The sequence below is a fragment of the Vipera berus genome (assembly GCF_964194415.1).
Source record: "Vipera berus genome assembly, chromosome: 2".
Classification (NCBI taxonomy): Eukaryota; Metazoa; Chordata; class Lepidosauria; order Squamata; family Viperidae; genus Vipera; species Vipera berus.
Window position 1 is genome coordinate 272,543,649 of NC_138203.1, and position 15,418 is coordinate 272,559,066.

The 15,418-nt window shown below is 52.2% G+C and overlaps 1 long non-coding RNA gene across 1 annotated transcript; it reads left to right on the forward strand.

Moving 5' to 3' along the window:
• The first annotated feature begins 12,462 nt into the window (after positions 1-12,462).
• On the forward strand, positions 12,463-13,995 carry LOC308661809. Its single transcript, XR_014025024.1, has 3 exons — positions 12,463-12,601; positions 13,156-13,308; positions 13,691-13,995. It is a non-coding gene; the product is annotated as an uncharacterized lncRNA (long non-coding RNA).
• Positions 13,996-15,418: the final 1,423 nt, after the last annotated feature.

Below are 15,418 nucleotides of genomic sequence, written 5' to 3' on the forward strand. Positions count from 1 at the left end.
CTGGGTGTTACCCGCCGGCAGTCATTAACCGGCGGCACCCTGAGGAGACCCTCCCTGTGGGAGCGCACTGGACGAAGGGAACTTGATGCTGGCAGCAGGTGTTCCCTCAGATATCCCGGACCCAAGCCATTTCGGGCTTTATTGGTCATCACCAGCACCTTGAATCTCACCCAAAGGGCAACTGGAAGCCAATGCAGCTCGCGGAGTAGAGGTGTTACATGGGAGTATCGGGAGACCCCCATCACGACTCGCGCTGAGTCTTGTCAGATTCTTACCCCAAACCAGAAATACCTCCCAAACTCAAATTTGCTTACCATTGCAAGAGACAATTGAAGTTCCAAGCAAGCAGAGATCCCCCTTGATCTGTGAAGAAACAGACATCAGAGAGTTGTGACAGTTTGAGGAAAGCTGACCGCAAAAATCATCTTTCCTCCGTGGGAATACCAATTTTTCTCCAGGGACTCAGCTGTGCCTCAGAGCTCTCTTTGAATCCTCTGGATCTTTCCCTTAGTTGTAGAATATCCAGCACTCTTTTTGTATTTATGAGACCCTGTGGCTCCCCAAAATCACGGGGGGGGGGGGAGCTTCTGTGCAAGCAGCCATCATGAAGATAACCCCAATTGTTCCTTGCTCTAGGCAATGCCTCTGCAGGAGTGGCTGTCAGAGCATCCTCCCCACTTCTCCCCCACACTCACCTCCTATCCCATGATTCCCAGCTTGGATCTGAAGATGGGCTGCAGTTTGGAATCCACCACGAGCTACAAGAACACCAAAGAAGCCCCTTCAGGCAGTTGATCACCATCACCCACGAAACAGCTGTGCCAGATGGGCCACCCGGGGGCCCCATGAACTGCCCTGCCACAGCATTCTGCACCAGTTCTACCTTCCAAATTGTCTTCAAGGGTAGGCCCAAGCAGAGCCCATTGCAATAGTCAAAACCTGAGATGACCAGGGCACGGTTTTAAAAAATGTTCACTTTTTCTGCATTTTTGTTTAGCAACCCGTGGCTCCGGAGCCGCATGCGGCTCTTTCAGCCGTCTCCTGCGGCTTCCAGTCCTCTGCCATGTGCAGTCCAAAAAAAAAAAAAGTGGGACTAAAAAAGTTTAACCAATCAATTCAAATATGCAGGGTAGGTGCATATCTCGCCTTCAGTCAAACCCTGTTCTGCACATTCACGCATGTACACGCATGCGCCCACATTTTTTGCGGCTCCCAGTTTTTCCTTTTGTGAGGGAACCGGTTCCGAGTGGCTCTTTCACTGTTTCAGGTTGCTGACCCCTGCTCTAGGCTATGCCTCTGCAGGAGTGGCTGTCAGAGCATCCTCCCCACTTCTCCCCCACACTCACCTCCTATCCCATGATTCCCAGCTTGGATCTGAAGATGGGCTGCAGTTTGGAATCCACCACGAGCTACAAGAACACCAAAGAAGCCCCTTCAGGCAGTTGATCACCATCACCCTTCACGAAACAGCTGTGCCAGATGGGCCACCCGGGGGCCCTATGAACTGCCCTGCCACAGCATTCTGCACCAGTTCTACCTTCCAAATTGTCTTCAAGGGTAGGCCCAAGCAGAGCCCATTGCAATAGTCAAAACCTGAGATGACCAGATGACCAGATGAACACTTTAAAAAATGTTCACTTTTTCTGCATTTTTGTTTAGCCATCAGATATACAGGTTGTGGTCAAATTAAGTCCGTAGATAAAGGACTTTACTGACAATTTCTTCCTTGCTACTTTTCCTCCCTTTCTGAATTGTAACTCTTTGTTTTGGGAAGGGGGACGGTCTCTTCCGAAGGAGCCTTACCGGCTCTGCAAAAGATCTCACCCTGTTTTGGCCTTCTCTCTTCCTCAAGTAGAGACTGCAAAGGTCTCTCCAGGATGCTTTCATCTGGAGGGCGACTCTGAGCAGCCACCAAATTTGGGGGGGCCTAAAAAGCTTCCTCTAGGATTCTGTGGCCGGACAGTGGGGGTCAGTCCGGGTGGGGGAGGGCTGGGCTCAGCTACCTTCCCAGGGGCAGCTCCTCCCTTTCAGGGGCAGCCAAAATCCAGCTTTTCCCCAAAGGTTTCCCTGGAAGATCCCTCAAAAAGGGTGGATTTAGGGAAGCTGGATTCCATCCCCTGCCAAGAGTGTCTTTTTCCTCTTGTTTTTCTCTTGTCAGCCCTACTTTTTCCATCCAGGGGAGATTTATTTATTTTATTTTTATTTTAATTCTATTTATATCCCACCCTTCTCCGAAGACTCAGGGCGGCTTACAATTTAAGCACAAACCAATGGGCTTAGCAATAGCCTTCATTCTATGTATATGCCTGCTTATTAGGGCTTTCGGGGGGGGGGGCAAGCGGCATTATTACAAAGTCAGCTTATTGCCCCCAACAATCTGGGTCCTCATTTTACCTACCTCGGAAGGATGGAAGGCTGAGTCAACCTTGAGCCTGGTGGGACTCGAACCTGCACTAATTGCAGGCAGCTGGTGTTACTTAAGGACGCATTAGCCCACTGCTCCACCAAGGCTCCTTGCACGTTCAATATGTAAAATGTCTGTGTGCTTTTCTGAAAAAGGTTCTAGTCCCTTCACCTTTTGTAGAAAACCCTGGGAGTTTGTGAGAATGTCGGGGCCTCTGGCAGGAGCTTTTTACAAAGCCTGTCTAGCAGAGGGAGGAAGGAGAGAGATTGGATTGGGGCAATCTGGTTTCAAGCCCCCCAGGGCTCCTGGGCAAATTGGGGGCATTCGGTCTCCCTCCGGTTTCTTTCCCAAGGTTGTTACTGATAACCTCCCGGGACAGGTGCCCGGACAACCTGGAGAAAGGGCAAAGGATGTTAATGCCTTAAGCCAGTGATGGCGAACGTTTTAGAGACCAAGTGCCCAAACTGCAATCCCAAACCCACTTATGTATCATTGGGTGCCGGGCAGGAGTGGCCCGTTGGGGGTGTGTGGCCCATTGGGTTGTCCTGGCCAGTTGGGTGTGTGTGGCTGCGGTGGTAATGGCAGACTAGGTGGGACTAAAAACTTCAATCAATTCCAACTATGGGAGATCTTTTTTCTGCAAGAAGTTGAAATTGATTTATTTAAAAAAAATTTTGCACACAGTGGTGGAGGCCTAGTGAAAAGATTTTATAAAACCCAGCTGAAGGCCTAGGACTGGGGTGAGGGCGTGCGTGCCCACAGAGAGGGCTCTGCGCGCCACAGGTTTGCCACCATGGCCTTAAGCAATAAATAAAGCCACAAATACAGGGAGGGCAGAGGCTGACCTGAGACTAGAGAAAGGCCCAGTTGCATCCTCAGATACAATCCTCTCCGGACTTCGTTTTGATCTGCAAGAGAAGAATTGATCAGAGATGAAAATAAAGGTAAAGGTTTCCCCCGCACACATATGTGCTAGTTGTTTCCACCTCTAGGGGTCGGTGCCTTTCAAAGCCAAAGAGCCAGCACTTGTCCGAAGACGTCTCCGTGGTCATGTGGCCGGCATGACTAGATGCCAAAGGCGCACGGAACGCTGTTACCTTCCCACCTTAGTGGTCCCTATTTTCCCAGTTGCATTTTTACGTGCTTTCGAACTGCTAGGTTGGCAGAAGCTGGGACGAGTAACAGGCGCTCACTCTGTTACGTGGCACTCGGGATTCGACCCGCCAAACTGCTGACCTTCTGATCAACAAGCTCAGCGTCCTAACCCACTGAGCTACTGCATCCCTTGAGATGAAAATACATACACACAAACATCAAGATGCTCCCCCCCTCTAAACCCCTGAGAGAGCCAAGACAGAAGCAGCCAGCAGAAAACAGCCCAAGAGGATTTTGGCTTCTCTGCCAACTGACCTCCGAATCTGGGGGGTCCTGGTGGGAGAGCCAGGGACAGGGACACCTCCAGTCTCCTTGGTCCTGCAACAAGGAACAGAGTAGGAATGACCCAGTTGATCCCACAGGAAGATTCATCCAAAATCCACAGGACTGTTTGGAGGTTCCCAGAAGTCCCTCCAGACCAGTCTAGATTCCCCTTCCGCCTTTCAAGGGGTTTTGATCTCCGATGGAGGGGGGAGAGCTGCAGGGAAGAAGGTGTAAAGAGAGATCAAGGTGGGGCCCTGGAGCCGGCTTCTGGCCAGGAGAAAACCATCAATGGCAGGAGGGGCATCTTTTACTCCCCAGGATCACACAACGCCCCCCCCCCGCTGCTTTGTTTGCTGCTCTCAGAGCTTCCTCGTTTTCATGTGGACTAGCACTGATGCTGTTACCAAGTCTAAGGAATGAAGCGTCTGCAGGGAAAAAAAACCAAGCTCCGAGACCACCAAGGACCCCCTCATTTTCTCCCTGAGTCACAAATATTCTCCCTTATTCTTGAATGCCCCTCTCCCAGCGGGGGTGGGGGGTGCAGCTGCCATGCCGCGGCTGGAGTTGTGCGCAGGAAAATGTGGTGACTTTTTCTGTATTTGGGGAAGACGGAGAAGGAGGGGTGGTCTCTCATGGGGAGGGGGGAAGGGAAGGCCCAGCCCCATTCCAGAGGGGCTCAGTCAGGGACCAACTTGCTCCCTGTCCTTCTTACAACCCCGAGTCAACCCTGGCTTGGCGCACAAGGTTTTCGCTAAGTCTAATCCTAGCGCCAGTGATTCACACGTTCCTGCCGGCCACTCCCTCCCCTTTCTGCTAGCGGGGAAAGAGAGTCCAAGCGGAGCGGGAGGGAGCAGCTGCAGCGGCGGCCCCTTCTCTGAATGCGGCCAGAATGGCTCAGTCAGGGACTCGCTGCCCCAACTTCCTCCCTGTCCTCTTTACAACCGCTGGACTTGGCACACCAGGCTTTCTCGAAGTCTTCGCCTTTCGCCAGTTATTCACAGCTTCACTTCCCTTTCGGCTAGTGGCGAAAAAGAGTGTCCAGGCGGAACGATAGCGCCACTTCTGTAAACGAAGCCCGAAAGCGCCAAGCCGGGGAACGGGACGAGAAAGCGCTTAAGTTCCCCGCGACGTTTTCAGCACCGCGGAAAATGCAAAAATCGCTCGAGACCAAACTCGACGGAATCAGCTGTAGGTCAGCCTAGTAGGGGTTGAGGGGCAGCAACCTCGCCAGAGGCCGCGCGCAAGCCATTAGGTAAGGCGCGCGAGCCCTTGGGGAGGCAGGGCGGGAGCGCGGTCCGGCCGCTAGGCTTCCTTTCCATCTTGTCCGCATCGCTGCAAGGAATTGCGTTGTTTGGGGACGGCGACGCTCGCCCATTCACACGCTGTCCAAACGCTGGTCATTTGCTGCGGGGCTCCCGCTGGGAAGGGAAGGGAAGGGAAGATTTGTGAGGGGAAGATGCCCTATAGGGGTGGACATAAGGATCCTCCTCCTGAAAAGTGTTACCCCAAGTATTCGAGCCAGTCTGTCCCAATAACCTGCGAAGCCTTTCCAAATCCCAGGCTGGTTGTAGTCAGGGTGACCTTCGCGCATCTGGAAGGCACCGAGAGAGCGTTTTTTGTTGAATTGGAGCCATGGGCTAGTCGTGGTTAAGGCACTTGTAGGCGAAGCAAATCACAAAAGCCCCCAAATCCTTCTAAATGCAGCCCACGGGCGAGCTTCCCAAGTTGGTTTAATTTAGTTTGGACGTGGCAATAGAAATAAGCTTTTTTCCTCCTCAGCGGATCGGTGCCGTGAAGAGGCTGGGCTTCCCTCGGGGGAGGGGCCTTTCATTCCTGTACAAGGGGGAAGGGGAACTCTGTGCTTTTGTGTGCGCGTGTGTGTGTATGTGTGTGTGTGGCCCATCTGCAAAGCTGCCGAGGAAGGAGAAGCGGGATACTGGTTGGGTGGGGGAGCGGCAAAAGCGGGGGGGGGGGAGAGAGAAACGGCTCCGCCTTTGGTTCCCCCTCCTAAAGCACAGGGGCGCTAGAGAAAGTTTGGAGTTGGGTAAGGAAGCGCAAAATTCAGGAAGGAAAGCGGGGCGGCGGGCGAACGGGAGACCTGCCGACGTTTGGGGAGGTGCGCGCCGGGGAAAAGGCCGGGAGAGGAGGGGGTCCGGGCTGGGGGGGGGAGGGATGGGGTGGTGGAGAAGGACGCTGTTGCTTTCCGCTTCTCTCCCCTGCCCTGCCCCCCCCCCGCCTGCCCTCCTTCCTGCCTTCCTCCCCTCCGCCTCGCCTTCCCCGCTCCCGCGTTTTCCCTCTCCCAGCCTCGGATTCGGGGTGATTCCCCGGGAGAGAGCGATGGGATTCCGGCGAGCTTTCAAGCCTTCTCGGCGGTCTCCGGCACGGCTCAGGAAGCGTTTCTGCGCCGCCCGGCCGGAGCCTTTGCCTCCTTTCCTCCCCCAAGCAAGGCGTCCTTTTTCAAGTTGCAAAACCAAGCGGGGTGAAGCGGGCTGTCGGGAAAGACATTCAAGAGGGTCACCCTGGAGAGGAGCGGGAGCGGGAGAAGGAGGAGGAGGAGGTGATCGACTCGCCCGACCCAGTCCGGGCCGGCCAGCCCCGTAAAGTCCGAGCTCGCACCGCGGGCGGAGAGGCAGGAAGCCAATAGGAAGACGACGCCAGGAAGCTCCGCCTCCTCCTCCTCCAGCGGCGACACCCCCGGTCGGGCCCCAGTGGTGGAGGAGGCAGTGGCGGCGGCGGAAGGCGGCCGCAGCACAGGCAGCCTTCCTAGCAGCGGCAGAGACAGAGGCGGCGGCGGCGTCGGCGGCGTCGGCGGCGACGGCGTCGGCGGCGTCGGCGGCGACGGCGTCGGCGTCGACGGCGTCGGCGGCGGCGGAGCGATCGGGGAGCCGGTAACTCAAGTTCCCCGAGAGGTTTTCAGCACTGGAGAAAATGCAAAATCGCTCGAGACCAAACTCGATGGAATCAGCTGTAGGTCAGCCTAGTAGGGGTTGAGGGCTACTTTGTGGCACACACACACCCCATCCCCGGCTTAACCCCCCGGCCAGACTCGCTCCCTGGGCAGCGCTCTGCTTCCTCCGTCCCTCGTGGGAACTGATCACCCCCCACTCCTCCAACGCCCATCGTCATGGGGGCAGAGATCCGCGGTGCAGGGATTTCTCTGGGCTCTCTTGCAGCCCTCCAAGGTGGCCCCCAGCCCCACTGCTCGGGCGGTTCCATCCGCGGGTGGGTTCTGGCGGAGTGGATCCCGCCGCTTACATTAACTTCATTTTCTCCATGGAAGTTTTAAATCCCCCGCCCGTCAGGGGCAGAGGGACCCTGGCCGGTGCCTAATTTAAAGGTAGGAACTCAACCGTCTAAAAGCGCAGCAGAGCCATCAAAGGACCCGCTTGGGGTCCGCTTCCCCTTCCGAAGGTCCCTCTCCCCGTCCGTGACTAGACCCCCACCTCTGCCCTCAACCCCCACGGCACGTTGGACCCGCCAGAGCCCCGCCCTGCCCTCCTGCTCCCCGTCTGACCGAGGCAGATAGCAGCCTCCCCTCGCTCACGGTCTCACGGCGCTGCATCACGGCTGCCTCGCCCGACCGAAAGCCTGGAAGAAGAACCGGAGAACCGCCTCGCAGCTGCCGACTGCAACGATTCCACGCTTCCCGGTGCCACAGAGCTCGAAAGTGCTCTGATCTTCGCAAAGTTGTAGGCGTTTTTAGGCGTCGGCTCACAAGAAGCGGTGGGGCTCCTGCGCAATTGGCCAGAACCGGCGAACTGCTCGACAGCTCCACGCCGAAACAATAAAGCCCTGCCGCTCTTCCCTTGGGTTGGCCGTCTGTCAGATTGGCTTGTCTGGATCCGTGTGGAAGGACTCAAAACTGTTCGGCGTTTTATAGAGCTCCTCAAGCTCCTCCCCCTCGTTGCGAGACGAGAGACGGTGAAAGTGGAGAGCGAGAGAAGAGAAGCAGGACCAGCTCCGTTCTGCTGCCACTGGCACCGCCCGGCCGGAGTTTTTGCTTTCAAGCTTTCTCGGCGGTCTCCCGCACGGCTCAGGAAGCGTTTCTGTGATTCCCCGGGTGAGGGCGATGGGATTCCGGCGAGCTTTCAAGCCTTCTCGGCGGTCTCCGGCACGGCTCAGGAAGCGTTTCTGCGCCGCGCAGCCGGAGCCTTTGCTTTCAAGCCTTCTCGGCAGTCTCCGGCACGGCTCAGGAAGCGTTTCTGCGCCGCGCGGCCGGAGCCTTTGCTTTCAAGCTTTCTCGGTGGTCTCCCGCACGGCTCAGAAAGCGTTTCTGTGATTTTCCGGGAGAGGGCGATGGGATTCCGGCGAGCTTTCAAGCCTTCTCGGTGGTCTCCAGCACGGCTCAGGAAGCGTTTCTGTGCCGCCGGAGCCTTTGCTTTCAAGCCTTCTCGGCGGTCTCCGGCATGGCTCAGGAAGCGAGGAGGTGATCGACTCGCCCGACGCAGTCCGGGCGGCCAGCCCCGTAAAGTCCGAGCTCGCACCGCACCGCGGGCGGAGAGGCAGGAAGCCGAGAGGAAGACGACGCCAGGAAGCTGCCTCTGCAGCCGCCGCTGCCGCTGCCTCCTCCTCCTCCAGCGGCGACACCCCCGGTCGGGCCCCGGTGGCGGAGGAGGCAGTGGCGGCGGCGGAGGCGGCCGCAGCACCGGCAGCCTTCCTAGCAGCGGCAGAGACAGAGGCGGCGGCGGAGGAGGAGGAGGAGGAGCGATTGGGGAGTTTCGATTGCTGTCAAACGATCCCGTGACAGCCAGTAGGACAGCAACGAGAAGAGCGGCAGGGCTTTATTTTTTCACCGTGGAGCTCCCCCTCCCCCTCAACCTCCCCTCCCTCCCCTCCCCCCCACTTCCTAGAGCTGAATACAGGGTATTAACCGGTAACCGGTAATCGGTAATTACCGGTAATCGGTAATTAGCCGGTAACTCAAGTTCCCCGAGTGTTTTCAGCACTGGAGAAAATGCAAAATCGCTCGAGACCAAACTCGAAGGAATCCGCTGCCGGTCGGAGCGAGGCGATCTGTGGGGGGGGGGGGCGGGGGTGGAAAACGCCGGCGGCAGCGAAGAGATCCGATCACGCGACGAGGGGGAGGAGCCCTGGAAGGCGTGGTTAGCCTTGGTATAAAAGGCAGAACAGTTTCGATTCCTTTCAAACGGTCCCGTGACAGCCAGTCGGACAAGCAACGCGAAGAGCGGCAGGGATTTATTTTTGCACTGTGGAGCTGCCGAGCAGTTCGCCGGTTCCGGCCAATGGCGCAGGAGCCCCACCGCGTCTTGTGAGCCGACGCCTGAAAACGCCTACAACTTTCCGAAGCTCAGAGCAATTTCGAGCTCTTTGGCACCGGCCAGCCTGGAATCGTTGCAGCCGGCAGCTGCGAGGCGGTTCGCCGGTTCTTCTTCCAGGCTTTCACTCGGGCGAGGCAGCCGTGATGCAGCGCGGTGAGTCCCTGGGCGAGGGGCGGCTGCTGTCTGCCGCGCTCAGACGGGGAGCAGGAGGGCAGGGCGAGGGGGCTCTTGGAGCTCCTCGGAGCGGCCCCTAAGCGGATCCTTCTTTCAGGGCTGCCGTCCACTTTTCTACCGCTTTCATCTTTGATGTTTCAATTCTATCCCGCCGGGGGTCCCCCTGGGACCCAGGAAAACGCCGACGTGGAGAGGAAAACTTGCAGCCATCTGCTCCCTTGGGTTATAACTATGGTGTTTTGGAAACATAACCGCAGGAGTTTATTGGATTATAAAAGCTGGCCATTTGGCTACCCTGTGGATTACAATATAAGATATAGAGACAAAGATGAGACATTTCTTATCTAAGACCTTGAAACCTTTCTGAGAAAACATTGCCTTTCCTTTATTTGGCCTCAGAAGACAGGCTATATTGATAAATCAATGGTTCCTGGAGCCATCTGCTCCCTTGGATTAAAACGGCGGGGGAGGGGGAGAAGCCGGTGAAAGGGAGGTGATCCGTGCGGGGGGGGGGTGGATCCGTGGGAGGGGAGGAAAACGCCGACATAGGCGGGGAAGCGGGGGAACAGGTACTATAGGTTTCGCCTTCTGCACTTGGAGCAGCCCTGCCAGGCAGTGGAGAAGGGATACCTCTAGGGCAGGGGTCTTCAAACTTGGCCCTTTGATGACTTGTGGACTTCAACTACCAGAATTCCTCAGCCAGCGTGCCTGGCTGAGGAATTCTGGGAGTTGAAGTCCACAAGTCATCAAAGGGCCAAGTTTGAAGACCCCTGCTCTAGGGACTCAACTCACCCTTATCTGCCCTGTCAAGATAAGAGACTGCCTCCTCTTCAATTCAAAAATAAAAATAAAAATAAATTGCCCGCATCGCTGGAGGCAGCGAGGGCGAGAGGAGGAAAAGGCCGGAGGGAGCGAGGCGATCTGGTCCCTCGAGGAGGGTAGGAGCATGAGGAGCTCTGGAAGGCGTGGTTAGCCTTGCTATGAAAGGCCGAACAGTTTCGATTCCTCTCTAAAGGCCTCGCAGCAGCCAGTCTGAATAAAGTGGCAGGAGGGGAGAAATACTTGCAAGATTCTGCATTCTAACCGTCCTTTAAGAGATAGAGCTAGTAGTAATTCTCAAGTTTGTTGTCTGGACTACTTTGAAGGGCTGACAAATGCCTCTTCCAATCAGGATTCCCGAACCAGAGATATAAAGCACACTGTGCCTGAATCCAAGATGGCTTCTGTACCCACCAAACACAAACACACACACACACACAAACAGACAGGCACACGTACTTGTCCACCTTCCATTTGGTACATTCAGGTTCTGTGATCATTTTAAAGAGGACGTGTACTAAAGTAATTGTGAAACAAATGTATCCTTGTCCTAAGGACAGACGCTGACCAAAATAGCCATAAGGACCCAGATTGTTGGGGGCAATAAGCTGACTTTGTAATAATGCCGCTGGGGGGGGGGGCGAAAGCCCATAATAAGCAGGCATATACATAGAATGAAGGCTATTGCTAAGCACATTTGATTTGTGCTTAAACTGTAAGCCGCCCTGAGTCTTCGGAGAAGGGCGGGATATAAATTTATTTTATTACATTTATATACCGCCCTTTCCCTGAGGACTCTGGGCGGTTTACAGGGAGTTAAAAAACCAGCAATACAAAAGTTAAAACCAATTTTAAAAAGATTAAACTAGCCCTGTGCAATTAAAACCCCGATTAAAATAAATTACTCCTCAGCCTGGGCCAGAGAGCTCGAAGAGCCAGGTCTTCAGGCCCCGGCGGAATGACCGGAGGTTGGGGGCAGTCCTCAGCTCCACTGGCAGATGGTTCCAGAGGGCAGGCGCCCCCACTGAGAAGGCCCTATCCCTGGGTATCACCCGCCGGCAATCTCTTACCGGTGGGACCCTGAGCAGACCCTCCCTGTGGGAGCGCACTGGGCGAAGGGCATTTGATGCCGGCAGCAGGTGTTCCCTCAAATACCCCGGACCCAGGCCATGTAGGGCTTTATAGGTGAAAACCAGCACCTTGAATTTCACCCGGAGGGCAACCGGAAGCCAATGCAGCTCGCGGAGTAGAGGTGTTACATGGGAGTATCGGGAGACCCCCATTACAACTTGCGCGGCTGCATTCTGCACCAGTTGAAGCCTCCGAGTGGTCTTCAAGGGCAGCCCCAGGTAGAGAGCGTTACAGTAGTCCAAACGGGAGGTCACGAGCGCATGAGTAACTGTGCGTAGGGCGTCTCGGTCCAGATAGGGATGCAACTGGCGCACCAGGCGAACCTGTGCAAAAGCCCCCCTGGTCACGGCTCCTATGTGGTCTTCAAAATTGAGTCGTGAATCCAGGAGGACGCCCAAGTTGCGAGCCCTATCAACGGGGGGGTAACACCTCACCCCCCATCGTTAGATGGTTCGGGGTGGAAAGAAAAAGTTGGGTATCATCAGCGTACTGATGATACCCCACCCCGAAAGGGCGGGATATAAATGGGATTAAATTAAATAAAAATAAATAAATAATCCTGTTAGCGCTGCACTATACCCGGTGACTGTCTTAAAGAGGAATGTACTAAAGTCCTTGTTTAAGCAAACATAGTCTTGTCCTTAAGGCAGATGATTGGGATAACTATATCCTGTCTGTGAAATAACATGTACTTCATGTAATTTTCTTCTGTAAACTGTTGTCTGATAAGAATGTGCAGGATGTAACCATATAAGGAACAATGTATAACAGTGTATAACTAGGAATAGGTCCCTATTTTTCTTTATGTCTTTATATCAAGATACTTTAATTGTAGTACATTCACATTTCAAGTAAAAGCAAATCTCAGTAGAAAAATATTCATTATTAAAGTAATATTTTCTATGTATGGAATCCCTGAGGTCATTTAAATTCATTCATAAAAATAATGCCATTTTTCAAGTGCAAAGTATTTCTAAAAGCAGAATAAAAACCGACGGGACTTCAATTTAACAATACTCTGAATTCTAACAGTGCAAATTCAAGTAGCCCCAAAGAATGCTGCTGCGTTGCTAATTTTTTTTTTGGGGGGGGGCGTGCTGCCACCATGTGGCTGTTTTTGGGAAAATTACAATGTGGGCAGCCAGACCCTCCTACCCTATGATGTATTTCCTCTCTCCTCCCCTTTTTTGGGATGGACTTCCTCCTCCCTGGAGACTCTCTTCATCTGTAACCAGGAGACACACATGTGCTCCATAACCAGCAGACACACGTGCAGATGCTGTGAGTAATTACCATCTTCTGACCTTGGGAATACTGTCCAAATATCATCTTAACACAACCCATCTGCTGTAATCTACTCTACATGCAAATAAAGGTATTTCTAGATGATAAAAGGTGTTTCCACGAGTTCTGCTATCTGGAAAAGGGCTGTTAACTGTAATAGCATCTGTTTATATAGACCAAGCGCAGAGGTCTTGATAAGGGATTAATCACAATACATCAGCTTGATCCAGAATAGGGGGTTATAAACCTTTCACAGTAAAAAGGCAGGTAAACATCCTGATTACAGATAATCCTTTTGTTCCTACGTTATGGTTGTTGCTTCTTTTTACGACCTTTCTTGCCACCGTTGTTAAGTGAATCACTGCAGTTGTTAAGTTAAAAACACAATTGTGAAGTGAATCTGGCTTCCCCCTTTACTTTGCTTGTCGAAAGGTTACAAAAGGAGATCACATGACCCCGGGAAACAGCAACTGTCATAAATACTAGTCAGTTGCCAAGCGTCTGAATTTTGATCCCAGGACCGTGAGGATGCTGCAACTGTTATAGGTCTCTTTTTTCCCCCTGCCAAAGTAGCATTGAATGGCCAAATGTTTCAAAGAGGAAAGTATTAACATAGTCTTCTTTTTGTTGACTCCCTGCTGATAGAGGAGCAGAAAAAAAACCTAGTTCGATACCAGCTGGATCCGGCCATGCAGAAGTGTGTGATTCCCTAGAATTCAATTTGGAAAAACCTTCATTAGAATGGAGCTGAGTTCCCATCATCACTCATTAAAACAACAAGAATTGCATTAACTTAAGGTTGGTAAAAGAGAGAATTATCGGAAAAAGAGGAAATTGAGTACAGTTATTGTGTGGATTATAGATTATAGAAATCAACTGTTAGTGAATGTTTCTTAAATGTAAACCCAGACAACACACCGTTTACGGAATATTAAGGTGATTATGTTAAAAAAATAATAAAACATATCTTTTTTTAAAAAGGGAGTTGAGTTCCTTTTGTAATCCCCAGGCATCCTCTGTCCTCTTTGGCATATATGTTAAGTTCTGAATGCGGTATAGACCTAGGCCTAAGATGAATTCCCTGTGAAAGCTACAAAAGTTGCTTTGCCTTTGCTCAACACTAGGTCCTCATAGCTATTTGTTCAACTAGACAATTGGCTATTTATTTATTTATTATTAGGACTTATATTGCCAACCTTGATCTCATTCTCCCTGAATCCTGGAATCTCTGCGGAAGAGAATCAACCGAGGGTCAATCTTTGTGGTTCAAAAGGACTTACCAACAAAGTTGGGGAATCTTCCTTGAAAGTCAGAAGATAACTGGAGGCCTCCTGGAATTCTCCTTTGGATGCAAGAAAACGAGAAAGCAGCATGAGGAACATTTTGAACTCCAAAAGGAGAATATCCAGGATTGATTGAACGGCAAATATTGTTCATATATTTTCCTGGATACAAGCAATCCCCGGAATTAAAAAAATCAGTTGGCTTCTGCATGTTTTCATTGTGAAGGACAACTCTAGGCTGGGGCCCAAAATGCTGACCCCAGGGACCTCTTGCTGTCCCTAGAACTACCCAGAAGGATGGGATGGATGGATGGATGGATGGATGGATGGATGGACAATGAGAGATAATTCTGCCCTTTCTCTGCACACAGACATATATCAAGGCTGAAATGGGCTACTTCCTGGAACTTACCACCAATTGCTGAATAGCCTCAGAGCATAATAAGATATGCTGTGTCACTGGATTCACCTTGTCCTGTAACAATGAATATGAGACATTTGGAGGAATCAAGAACTGGATTGGATTTTAAAAGGCTCCATCTCTGGATATGGGAATACCCTTGAAATTCATTATGATAAATTGATTGTAGGGAATATCGGTCCTTGGAATATATCCTTTTTTATCCTTGATTTTTTCTATGTATTACACTGCAGCATTGACTCCTCCGGAAATGAAAACTGAGATTTGGGAGAGGATGATGAAGTGGGGGTCCCAGTGGGGAGATTCCCAAGGCAAGAAAACAGAATTTGGGGCAGATCCTCTTCCAACCCTACAATGAGCAAACTGGGCTGCCATTAATAAACTCATCCCTCCTTTCTTCATTTCAGATATGTGCAATTCAAGATGGAGGTTTACATTTTCAAAGGATCCCACATTGAGTAGATCCACTGAAAGGAGTGAGATTTATTTATTTATTTATTTATTTATTTATTTATTTATTTATTTATTTAGATTTATATACCGCCCTTTCCCGAAGGACTCAGGGCGGTTTACAGGGCATTTAAAAAACAGTCAATACAAACGTTAAAACAAATTAAAAGAGATTAAATAGAACCCTGAGAAAATTAAAACCCAGTTAAAATTAAAATTAAAAATATTCTCAGCCTGGGCCAGAGAGCTCGAAGAGCCAGGTCTTCAGGTCCCGGCGGAATGAACGGAGGTGGGGGGCAGTCCTAAGCTCCGCAGGCAGCTGGTTCCACAGGGCAGGCGCACCCACTGAGAAGGCCCTACCCCTGGGTGTTACCCGCCGGCAGTCTTTAACCAGCGGCACCCTGAGGAGACCCTCCCTGTGGGAGCGCACTGGACGAAGGGAACTTGATGCTGGCAGCAGGTGTTCCCTCAGATATCCCGGACCCAAGCCATTTCGGGCTTTATTGGTCATCACCAGCACCTTGAATCTCACCCAAAGGGCAACTGGAAGCCAATGCAGCTCGCGGAGTAGAGGTGTTACATGGGAGTATCGGGAGACCCCCATCACGACTCGCGCTGAGTCTTGTCAGATTCTTACCCCAAACCAGAAATACCTCCCAAACTCAAATTTGCTTACCATTGCAAGAGACAATTGAAGTTCCAAGCAAGCAGAGATCCCCCTTGATCTGTGAAGAAACAGACATCAGAGAGTTGT